The sequence below is a fragment of the Polistes dominula genome, unplaced genomic scaffold, assembly GCF_049000335.1.
Source record: "Polistes dominula isolate Pdom_NZ unplaced genomic scaffold, Pdom_raw_medaka contig_16, whole genome shotgun sequence".
NCBI lineage: Eukaryota > Metazoa > Arthropoda > Insecta > Hymenoptera > Vespidae > Polistes > Polistes dominula.
This window is the reverse complement of record NW_028301040.1, coordinates 1,610,382-1,623,317: the sequence shown is the minus strand read 5'-3', so window position 1 is coordinate 1,623,317 and position 12,936 is coordinate 1,610,382. Positions and strand designations below refer to the sequence as shown.

At 33.6% G+C, this 12,936-nt stretch overlaps 1 non-coding gene across 1 annotated transcript; it reads left to right on the top strand.

Moving 5' to 3' along the window:
• The first annotated feature begins 206 nt into the window (after positions 1 to 206).
• Positions 207 to 325, top strand: LOC149031781 (5S ribosomal RNA). The gene has a single exon (XR_016177394.1). It is a non-coding gene; the product is annotated as a 5S ribosomal RNA (ribosomal RNA).
• The last annotated feature ends 12,611 nt before the right edge of the window (positions 326 to 12,936 follow it).

Below are 12,936 nucleotides of genomic sequence, written 5' to 3'. Positions count from 1 at the left end.
TAAAAAAGATACGTACGAATTCATTATATGACAAATTTTATTCGAAATTGATAATAACAATAAAAATTTGTGAAAAATGTTGAAGTATGGATTTTTGTTTTATTTCAGATATATCTACTAGCCTCATAATAAATATATGTATATATTTTCATATTTGAAATTAGTGCATGTGCATGGCAAGTACATTTAGCATAATTTTAATTCTTGTTAACGGCCATACTGTGTTGAAAACACTAGTACTCGTCTGATCACTAAAGTTAAACAACACTGGGCACGGTTAGTACTCAGATGGGTGACCGCTTGGGAACACCGTGTGCTGTTAACCCTTTTTTTCTATTTTACTTTTTTTTTTTTTTAAAAGATTGTCAGATTCAAACTTAATTTAACATTTTTTGATAATATCTTTTTCTTTTTGAAACGAAACCACGTACTTGACAATTCCAAGAAAATTATAAACAAAAGCAAAAATTCCTTAATGTTTTTTCGACGAGACAACGTAACCATTTGCCATTATACGATAAAGAAAAAAAGGTAAAAACTTGTTGTTACAATTCCATGAAAATACAAGGACCATTTTTCAGTCCATATTTAACGATTTTCTTCGAGGAAAGAATAGTGAATGTAGAAAATGTAAGAAAAGATGAAGGACTAACGGAAAAAGAATAAAAAAAAAAAAAATAAAACAAAGAAAAAAAAAGTAAAAAAGATACGGTCGACCGTAAAAAAGGGTGAGTTTAAAGATTGTGAGAAAGATGATAGGTGGTGGGTGGAGGAGGAGGGGTGAGGGGGGGGGGGAGGTTGGGAGGGAGAGAAATAAGAAACAATATAGTAAAGAAAGGAGTTGAGATTTTCCACAATGAAATCCAGACATCTTTGTAACGAACGTCGCGCCGAGCAATTTTTTACAAGGAAAAGGGCCGCTACGCATAAACGTTGGCCCATCTGTTAGTAATTTGTAAGACGAGTCGGGTAATTAAAAGTTTGATGCGCGCATTAAACTCGTCAGGTTATAAAACCAGGGATGGTGGTGGTGGTGGTGGTGGTGGTGATGGTGATGTTGGTGGTGGTGTTGGTGCTTTCAACTGAAGTAAGTTGGGACGAGAAGGGGGAGAGGAGGAGAAGTAGGTAAAAGGGAGAGTTCGTACTGAAAGTATAACGCTTGCCGTCAGCTTTTGCTGTGCATGAAAGTGTGTGTGAAAGAGAGTACGAGAGAAAGAGAAGCAAAGAAAGTCTCTCGATGCATACGTTTGCTTATAAGATGTATCCTGAAACAGCCATAAATTGTTGTACACAGTGAATCAATTTTTAAATCTCCTTATTACGTATCACGTTCTTTAGACTATAAATATAGTAGAAATAATGAATAAACGATTAACGGCAATGTTCATCTATTTTATTGTAATTGATCATAATAAATAACATACTAAAGGGGGTATATTAATTAGAGAAAAATAATATGTTTTATTTAGGTTGGATAATAAATAGGAAATGAATATAGAGAAGTTTCTATTGTAACTAATGCCAGGTATATATGATAATTCATGCAAATAACAACATAATGCAAATGAATCTATATTCGTCTGTGTTATTTCCTCTGAATAGTATTTTACAATTAATACTATTTTTAAAGTGCTTATACCTTCGTTACTCTCTGTCGATATTATGTTTCTATATACTGCTTTCGAATAATCGATATTTCGGACATTTGGTATCCGGGTAATCGGAGCCTCGGTTAATCGACATTTACACAATTAACGCGTTACTGTATTCCTAGTAAAATATACAAATACCTCTTGTAGTTCTACGCTCGTTTATCGTTACCTAACTATATATCCATAGCTTTTAAAATATATTTCGCTTAATTTCGATTCGACCGAGTAAATCTTTTTTTCGAATAAATATTGTTTCGAAAACAGGAATACAGTTTTAATTACCTTTATGTGGATTCGTTCTATATTTCAATACGCCTGGCTCCAAACCAGAAACGATATTATTGCTAAAAAAACAAAGAGAACAAAAGTACCGTTTGTTTGTTTGTTTGTTTGTTCGGTTTTTTGTTTCTCTTTTTTTCTCCCTTACCGAAATGATTGATATTCAACGAATATTATTTGAAATAAAACAAAACAAAAAAATATCTCATATTTTTACCACCCATATGTTTGATTAAAAACCAACGTAAGTATAGTCATTTATATGAAAAAAAAAAAAATAATAATAATAAATAAATAAAATCAAAAAAATATCGGAACAAGTTAAAAAAGAAGTATTAAATCAACCTATTCGATTTGATAAATTTTCATTACTCATTGGATATTAATAAGTATAAGATTTTATTGAATAAATAACATTTATCGTACATATATATATATATATATATAAAATCAATCGAAAGTGCTTCCAGCGTAGAATTCACAGCCACTGGCAACGATAACATCGTTAATTTACGGCAAAATTCAATAGCGTCGAAACGTATCGATTCTATTCTCCCCCTGTCGACGTATAATTTGTCCTTCCGGTTTGTCGAATCGTACCGGTCGCCGGATCTACGTTGTAGGATCTAACATAAGCTAGATTACATCCGAGAAACTAACAGTAAGATATCGAAAAAATTCGATAAAAGAAAGTAAATTATGGAAGCAAACAATTCCGTCTGATTCGATTGATAATTCATTTTATCAAAATTCAATATTTTTTATTTTCAAAAAGTACAAATTTCTTTTCAATTAAACTATCGTGTTTTATTATAGAAAAAAAAAAGATCTATCTAAAATTTAAACGCAATTTAGTTGGATAGATATTATTTTTCAAATTCTCTAGATAAAATAAATTATAGAAATAAATTGACAATGAGTTTTTAAGGATCACCAATAGTTAACCCAGGTCATATCCCCCATCGTTGCCATGTGTTATTTTTATCTTTCAAATGAACCCCCTCCTCGATAACCAATATCGGATAAAAAAATACGACCATTAAAATTCATTGTGTAAGCCCTTGCAAATATGCATGGGTAAAGAACGTACCTTAATAAGTCAATAGTATTGGTACTGAATATTTAACAAAATTTTGGAAAATAATAAATATTGATCGATCGCAGCCGAAAAAAAAAAAAAAAACAAGAAAGAAGAAAAAAAGAAGAAAAGGTAAAAATAAATATAAAATATAATATTAATCGATTCGAACGGTAGTGCAGTTATGAAACCTTAATCTAGTTGTTGGCGTTGCCTCACACTAAATCCCATTCTCGTTAATCAAAACGTAACTGCTTACTCCTGGGAATTTCTCTACGAATCGGAGCGTTAAATTCGCATACACCTATAAACGATCTTCATTTCTATTTTTTCCAATTCCCTTGACCGTTCTTAACCGATTCGAAAACAAAAAAACAAAAAGGAGGTTACCTAATTATCTCTAGAGAGCCCTTTTCCCTCCTCCCACCGGGAATCGTCGATTGATTATTTTAATCCGATCACTTTAATTTCGTTCGTATAATTTCCTCTCTTCTCTCCTATATAGATAGATTTTGTTGGTTTGTTTGTACGTTCGATTCACTATTAAAATCAGAAAAGCAATTTCTTATCTAACTTTCGAACATAAGAGCTTTCAGATATATTATGATAAAAGAAAGAAAATAAAAAAAAAAATGATAAAAGAAAAGATATTTTCATCACGGTCAATCGTTCGTTTCGACGCTAATGAGATCGAATTTCAGGCAGGAAGTTTGTTTCGAAGTTACGAAAGTGCGCTGTGTGCCCTTCCTTCTTTCCTTCTTTTTGTTTTCCCTAGCAAGAGTCTCTCGATTTGGCAAAGAGTCGAGTAGGTATATCTCGGTCTTTAAAGGATCTTTTTCGAAAGGAAAGAAGAGAGGGCTCGACCGATAACAAGCGAGACTCTTTCCCTTTGTATCTTCTGTCTTTCTTTTTCTCAGAAGAAAAAAACAATATCGATCGTACTTCACCCTCACTCCCACCCCTATTATAACTCCCACCTATCCCTTCAGAAAGAGAAAAATAATTCCCGCGGCTGTTTTAAGTAAATATTGAAATATTTCTACCCCAGAAGAGTGAGTGTTCTTTCTTTTTTTTTTCTTTACACGTACACTCGTGCACACGTACACAATATACAGAAACACTCATACATAACTATGGGGAAAAGGGACTGGACGTCGCTTAGTTAGTTAGACGAAACGAACCAGGACTTCGAAGTTTTCTACGAAGGATACTCCCCTGCGGCGACACTGCGCATAATCTAATTTGTACTTTGACAACCAAGTGCTTCTTCTTCTGCTCCTTCTGAACCAAGAAGGATCCTTCCGTTTCTCCAAATCTCACAATCCTATTTCCTCTGTGTCTTATTGATGTTTCATAAGTCTTCTACTAGGCCCTTCCTCCTTGTGGTTATTGTACAATGTGATGTATTAGATCGTAATGATTATTCGACGGAAACTATTTTTATATGTGTTTATAACATTATTTGTAATACTTTGATCAAATTATCGATACTCGTAGTTTTTTATAATCGGAAAGAAAATATTTTTTATTCAAACATACGAGAGATTATAATACGATCAATATCTGAGTAATCGTATATGGTATAATAATTTGATATACTTATCAAGTGTAAGATTTTTCGAACGATATGTGAAAATATTGTCGATAATATTCTGACGACTACATATAAACTTATTATCGTTGAAATAAATTTATTATAATGAAAAATATTAATAATTTCAGTTGACTTGTACAGAATAAAAGAACTGAGACGTTTACTTGTTGAAAAACGAAGTAATATTGACTGTGTAAATGTTTAAGTCAGTTCAACGTTTGTTTCTGTTTACTTGAAATTTTATGTAAACAACAACAAAAAAACATCAGATTATAATTAATTAGAATTTTACGTTAATAAATAGCTATTAAATGATTAAACATATCGGTTATACTCTAAATTTGAGTTTTTTTTTTTTTAACGATAGTAAATTATTTCTACGCTATACATTGTTTAAATAAATATATATATATATAAAAATATAAAATTATATGAATTATCTTATCATTTGAGAGTAAAAACCAAGAAAACTGTAAAAGGGATGTTTACTCGTTGGGATATAAAAGAGGACTTGGCTTGATAATCGTCAAAGTTGTCTACGTGGTCGTTCTTATTTACATCACAAACTAACAACGTACCTCGAAACTTGAAACGTTCTGAATTAAACGAGTTCACAAGCTCCTAGTGCGAGTAGATTTTAAAGAGAATATAAATTATACAAAGAATACACATATAACTGTTATAATATATAATTTTTTATATACTAACGACTTTCGACAAAAATACATTAAAAAAAAAAAAAAAAAAAGAAAAAAAAAGTAGTACATTTTTCATTATTATATTTTTCATTATCTCGTTAAACATAAAACATTATCCTTAATAATTAAAATTGTACAAATAATTATTATAATATCTTAGATGATTTAGTTGGTATAAAAAATTTTTGACGAAATGAATATTGAACATGATAGATAAATATCGTTGTGCGTGTATTTTTTTTTATCTTTTTGACATTTTTATTTGAGATATATTCAGTAATAGCAAGGAAAAATTATGTTTGCCTATAATTTTTCGGTTTATTATAATATTTTTTGTATCTACACAGTCAGTTTCAGATTAGATCGAGATTACTTCTATTGAAGACGGTATTTAGAACTGGGCTGTTACGAATAACGAGTACTTCTTTCTGAAATATCGATCGTTTAATAAATACGAAGATTTACATATCCATCGACGTTGGATGCTCACAAAGGGAATATTGTATCCTTACTGTCGCTTCTTCTTCGGTCGCGGAAAATATGAATAAAACATAATAGAACGTATTTCGTTTTTCCTTTACGGTCCTAGAAAAACTAATGTTATGCGTTCGCATATATATGTAGACGGCTTTTTCGCGTTTACGTATATAAAAAGACTTACATTGAACATCATAGTGTCATATTCGTTGTGCTAAAATATTCAATTACATCTCGTATGCGAAGCTTAATTTAAAACTTATCTTCTAACATTTTTCTCGTATAACCTTCCGTTTATATTTATAGATATTACTATTATTTTTATATTGTATGATTTGTGACCAAAAAAAAAAATAAATGCGAGACTGTAACTCGAATACAAGTGTTCAGAAGGCTTCCATAATAATGTTTGATGCGTGACTTATCATTATAAGCGAACAACAACAAGGACAAAATTAATTTTAAATTCTTTAAAACAATTCATTAACAATACACTCATAAAATTCGATGTTTCGATGTTTCTACTTTTTACATTTCTTTTTTTTTTTTTTTTTAATTTCCATTGAGTCCCATAACTATTGTAATTTTTTTTTGTCCTTTACCGATTTAACTCTTTGTCATTATCATTGTTCGAGCGTACGAAAAGCGACACTCGTTCGACTGCTCTTTTGTATTCTCTTATGCCATGGAAGTCAGTCTTCCGAAAAAGGGAAGAGAAAGGGAAAGTGAAGGGTAGAACGATTAGCCGGTTCTTCGGTAGTTACCGTACTTTCGAATGTTTCTTCTTTGAAGGGGGAATGAGTATTCACTGTTTTCAACCCTCGAAACTTGTCTGTTTCATAAGATTTTTGGACCATGAACTCTGTCTAACCTTTAAACCATAAATAACTTTCATGAAATTGTTCTATAACATAAAATATTCATCTTGTATTAAAGTAATATTATTGATCTATGAAATAAAATGTTTCATTTCAAAACAAATTAACTGAATTAATATTTGTCACTCTCAATTATTTATAAAACATAATTAGAATTTATTCACAATCCGAGTTTGATCAGACTTAACTACTTTGGTATTCGCTATCTGAGATCAAAGAGACAGGTAGAGAGAAAAAGAAAAAAGAAAACTTCAGATAAAAAGACGCGTTACTTTGATTTAGAAAATAAAAATGAAACGTAAGTTCCAGGAATACCAAAGGGAACACGAATGTCGAGTTATAAAGACACAGGATATACGCTGTGATATCGAGACGGGATCGTTCCTGGCTCGAAGTGACAACTTATTTCCTTCGCGTGTTAGCCACTATCCGAACGCGGGCTTTGTTCGATGAATAATATATGGCAATGGCTGTCTGCATTGTTTTGCGTAAAGGCATGTGCAGCACACGGTTACATGCCGTTCGTGTACTTTAAAACATAGACGACAGTGACTAACACGAACGTTCACACGCATCTAAACACACAGACATACATAAACATATACGTGTACACCCACATACGTTTTAAACGCACCGGATGCTGAACGTGCCCCCTTTGACCCCCTCCCCGCCGCCACCAACCCCCACCGTCGTCTACGCGATTTCCCGCTACGTGTCGCGTACATAACGACGTGTATTCGTCTCTTTCTCGAGGAAGGCAACGTGGTACTCTAACTCGTTGGAGATCAAAGGAACCGACGATCTTGGTAAACGACATCGAATTTCGCGAGAAAATTTCGCGGCCCTTATTCTCAAGCCGGTAGCACTTATTTCGACGTTGACGATCGTTATCGTATTTATGGCACGTTTTTGAGCTCTTTTCAAAATTGCTTGGAAATGTTCCAGATGTTTAGTTTTTTTATTTGGGTTTTTTTTTTTTTTTTTTTTTACTTTTTTTTTTACTTTTGAAAGAACTCGAAAAGATTACGGTAATATTCGCGCGCGTGATTTATTCTCAACTTCTTGTACGTAGATATATATAATATTTGCAACCATTCCAATCTTTTTAATTACAAATGTTTTTTTTTTTAATGAAATATATTTGGAAAAATATCTTCTGCAAGACTTTAAATATTCACGTGGTATCTTTCTTTTTTTTTTATTTTTTTTTCGTCGTAACTCTAAGTTAAACTTGATATCGTTGTATTATTTTAGAAAGAGCTAGGATAAAAGTCGGCGTGTTAAGGTGAATTTTGCAAAAGCAACGGAGTGGAACGACCGAAAAGGAAATAAATTTTGTGTTTTCCCCGCTCTCCCTGTTAGAGTAATATGCTTTTTTCGCATCCCCCTTTTTCTCGATTCTTCGTACACGAACTAACCCCGTAAGTTGTGAACTGAAGAATTCATAAGACCCAAGCGTGCTTTCGTTTCCTTTTGGTAGAATCGTAAAATTCAGGGCCCTTCTTGAATTCATCGTTTTTAAGCGGAAGTCTCTCAACGATTTCCCTTTTTTTCTTTCTTTTTTCTCGTTTTTTCTTTCCCTCTCTCTCTCTCTCTCTCATTTTATTTCTAGCAACGTCTTAATCGTGTTCCACGACTTTAAAGGTTCGTAAGATTTTATTTAATCTTTTTTCGAGGAATCCTATAAAGCATAAGCGGCACTAATTAACGTTGGCATATTAATGGGCCTGTAAAAGTCTTATCTCAACAACGGCATTTCAACGTCGTCAGTAAGTCGTTTCTCTTTCTCGCTCACAATCGTTTACATTCTATCAAGAATACGCACAAAGAATGTTGAGCATTTTTTTTTTTAACGCGCGTTGATTATAAATGACGAATTCATTGCGACGTTATTCGCGCGTTTAGATTATCTTTGATTTTATATCGTCTAGTTAACGTTTAGAAAATAATGGAAATTAAATTGGATAAACAATAAATTAATTAATCGAGTGTTTCTATAAATTATTCGAATGGATAATACGTTGAGAATAAATTAGATAGAAATAAATGATATCGGTTATTAGCACACGATCAAAGTAATTATCTCAAAGTCACAGATAAATTGTCAATTCCGGGCAATCGAGCATCATAACACATTTCGCACTCGAGCCCCGTCATCGTTGTCAATCCTTCTCTCCCGCATGAGTTCGCCATCTTCGACGCAATATATGCATAACAACTGGCTCGAATTGGTGATCGTTCATAGGCTGAATGAGCATCGAGTGGAAAGGGTTAATAGACGATTAAGCGGCCAGTGAAACGCGCAGGAAGTGATCGGAGGAAGCAAGTGAATGGAAGGAAAGGTTTAAATGCTTTTGTTAAAGCGAGCGAGTGAGTGAGTAAGCAGCAAGCGAGTGAATGAGTTAGTGAGAAAGAGAAAGAAGAGAGTACTCGTGATTGAACGAACGTTCATTGTCGCAGCGGTAGGTAGGCTTGACGACGATTGGCCAGTTAGATGCTCGAGAAGAGGCCACAAGTGCAACCATAGCTCGCGCGACTTGCGGTTGTCCGATCGAAAGTACTCTCGGGACCTGATTCAACTTTGCTTGTCCATTTCAATAGTGGTAGCCTCTTTCGAAAGGGCCAAGCCCAACGAAGGGTGAACGATTAAACCACCACTAAGTTCTTGCATGCTCCCACGCGAATTCGATCGTTCGATTAAAAGAATCAACGTCGTTTCCTCGATGGTTCTTCTTCTTCTTCTTCCTAACCGTTTCAAGAAGAAACGAGTTTGTACTCGTCGCTTGGGAACACTTCTAACCTTTTCCTTTTTTTCCTTTTCAAAGTAATTATCTGGATTAGTTCGATACGAATTGGTGTCTAACGTAACGATACATTTCCTTTTCTCAAATGGTTTTAACCATTGTACGTAATAAGCTTAATGAGCATTGATCAATAATGTATTGTAAAATATATTTACACGTTAAATATTTATTCAAATAATTTTCATATAATATTATACTTTGAAGATATATACCTTGTTCCAACAAACAAATCCAACGATTTACTTCCGGACATACTAAATCCATATTTTGGCTCGCGTTCAATCTCCGTTATAGACACGTTTTACACCATCTTTCTCATAGTTTTGCTAACCATAAATGTATTTACGTTCTCATAATATTTTACATTTGCGTGTTATTCACAGAGGAATGATAATACAAGGTAATAAAATGTATCCACAATAAAACGATCTTCCTTCGACTATCTTAACGTGTGTTTTGTACTTTTATGTATCTCGTATTTTTACGATTATTACTTGTGTTCTAAGGTCTACATTAGTAAAGGATGTTAATAATGACTCGTACACAATACTGATGGTAATACAATCAAGCCATTGATTTATGTTCTTCATTAAAATATAACTTGTTGCAAACTCGTAAGAAATATAAATATATTCTTAATGTTATTTAATTTTTAATTTACTTACACTTATTAAGAGGAATTCCCCCGATGGACGAGGACCATTTCAGGAAATCTCAACTGGTTGGGAACAAATGAAAATAAACTTGGGTACAATTAAAGAGACGTTTATTATGAATATGCCGGATAATTTGAGGTTCACTTTGCGAATGCGACCGCATGCGTGGAGAACCGATGAAATATCGAAGCGGCAGATCTTACGACTTACGCTGAGTAGTGGCTTCCTGCAGGCAATTAGGAGGGGAAGAAGAAGAAGAAGAAGAAGAAGAAGAAGAAGAAGCGCGAAAGTATGACTCAAAATAAGTCCGTCTTCTTCCCCCGTTTTCTTTTAACGAGCCGTAGTGAAAGAGAAAAATAGATGAAACAAGAATGAACTCACGAACGAACGCGAGCAAATTCTCGTATGGTGGGCATATTGCGACAGGGATTATTTGTCTTCGAGAGTTGCCCATTTGACATCCGATACATCGGGTTGACATCGGGACTCCAGAGGAATTACCAGAGCTTACGGACTATACAACATCGTGTTCTATTTTAATTGCTATCCATTTTTTTGTCTTCTTCTTCTTCTTCTTTACCTTTTTCTTTTTTTTTTCTTCTTTTTCATCGTAGTAAGCAAAACGAGTAACATTTTTATTTGACAACAAGAAAAAACAAACGAATGAAAATTAATTGCCAACGTGATTTTTTGAGATCAACGGGATTATATTTTTTATACGAGGTATTAATGGATTTGATACGCTTGTTTTAACCATAAAACATTCGTTACAATGTAAACGACGAATTCATAGAAAATATAATACAACAAGGGGAAATCGTACGCGGTATATGGATAGACAAAATTGAATTATACTCCATTTTTTGTTGGATTACTAGTGTTATCAGGAATAAAGTACGCGGATTACATGTAAATGTCATTCGAGAACATGGGTATTAATACTTCGTTAAAACTAAACCGACAATGAGGCGATTAAATAAATGTGATCTGTGAAATATATGAATAGAGAGATTTTATCGTCAATATACTCGACGTCGGCGGACTCTCGAATTTATGACGATTCGATCTGTTTTGAACGAATAAAATATGAAGTCCTGTATTCATTTCACGCGGACTATAGCTGTACTAGCCATATATATATATATGATTGCATTCACCCACGTAGCTTTTACTTTTTGACATTCAACGTTTGCTTAACAATGTCATTTTTCGATCGATTATTCAAACGATAAATACAAAAATTCGACGGATTAATTGACCAACCATTTTTATACATTTATATACTTTAAAGCAAAGAAAAGAGAAAAAACAAATAAAAAAAAAAAAAAAAAAGAAAAAGAACAAATATATGAATAACGATCGCTCTTTTGGCTCGCGAATATTTTTTTAATCCGACACATTTTCTACGGTATAATACAAGAATTACGTTGATCGCGATAAACGTGGACTCTATAAAAATACGTGACATTGGCGTTCATTCAAATCGTTTTTCTCTTTCTTTCTCTCCTTTTCTCTGTAAAAAGAAAAAGAAAAAAGCTTTAATTTATCCTCTAACACTATTTCGCACACTGTGTGATTTACTTTTACCTAGGACAAGCATAACGCGATATCACGCAAATATGCGATCATTATATCGTAGACTTGACATTTGGTTCCTGGAATTCCAAGCGTTGCCGACATTAGGAATGGATATATTTCTGACGAGTTTTCTTACTTTCGTGTTACATTCAAATAAGAGTCTTTTTAACGATTACGTTTCTCTTCGTAAAAAAAAAAGAAGGAAGAAGAAGAAGAAAAAACTCTTATCAACGTCGCTTTAACTTTGTCCAGAAAATGAAATTACATTTACTAACGATCACGCGCGTTTCTTTTTGCTTTTTTTTTCTTATTCAGAAATTATAGACTATTTTAAAGTATAAAAAGATACGTGATAGCACGAAATTATAAACGTTAACGACATCGTGTCAACGGCCATAAAATAACACAAAGAAAAATATTAAAATTAAAGTAATCCTGTGTTACTCTATAGTTATTCTCAATCTTCCATTTCTTCCAGATTACGTGTGCTACGAAAATGACCGGACATCGTTTGGTTGTCCTAGAACAATGGACGAACAAAACGAAAGGTGATGATATAAATAGAATCATTCATAAAGTGTACTCACCCTTAAATATCCATCCTTAAATCGAATTCGTGTCGAGGTAGAAATTTGGCAAAGACCGGTGAGAAATAGGAAATAGAGAAAGAGAGAAAGCTAGGGCAGACAGCTAGCTAATCGTGGGCCGAATTAGGGCGGACGATAACTACCACAGTACAGGGCCAAAAGCGGAACTCCAGAGCAACGACGTGGTACAAAGCAAGCCTCCGCACCCCCAACTAACACACGCACACCAACTCCACAAAGTTGGGATTCGACCGTAATTTCGGATGTGATGCGGCAACATTTTCAGGGGAGGGGGAGTGTGAGATATATATTTCCCGTGGCAACGGCACTCGCACACAGGGCAGACCGACCGTGATGGATGGGAAACAATAATGGCACAGGTTAAAGGTTCTCGCAGGAAGCGCATTAGCTGGCCCACACCTTTCGCGTGTCGTTTTCTAAGAGGGTGCTAAATGGAATCTAGGACAATTCGTTAGACCATCTATACGATACTTTTTTTCCTTTCCTTCTGACATAGTCACGATTTTAGCTACAAGGTCAACTGAAACCAGGGTAATTTTTATTAGTTATGAATGATTTTAGTTAGAACTTTTTATTATGATAAATAAACGATTCGGATTAATCGTTAATGAATATCGATGTACGAAATAATCTG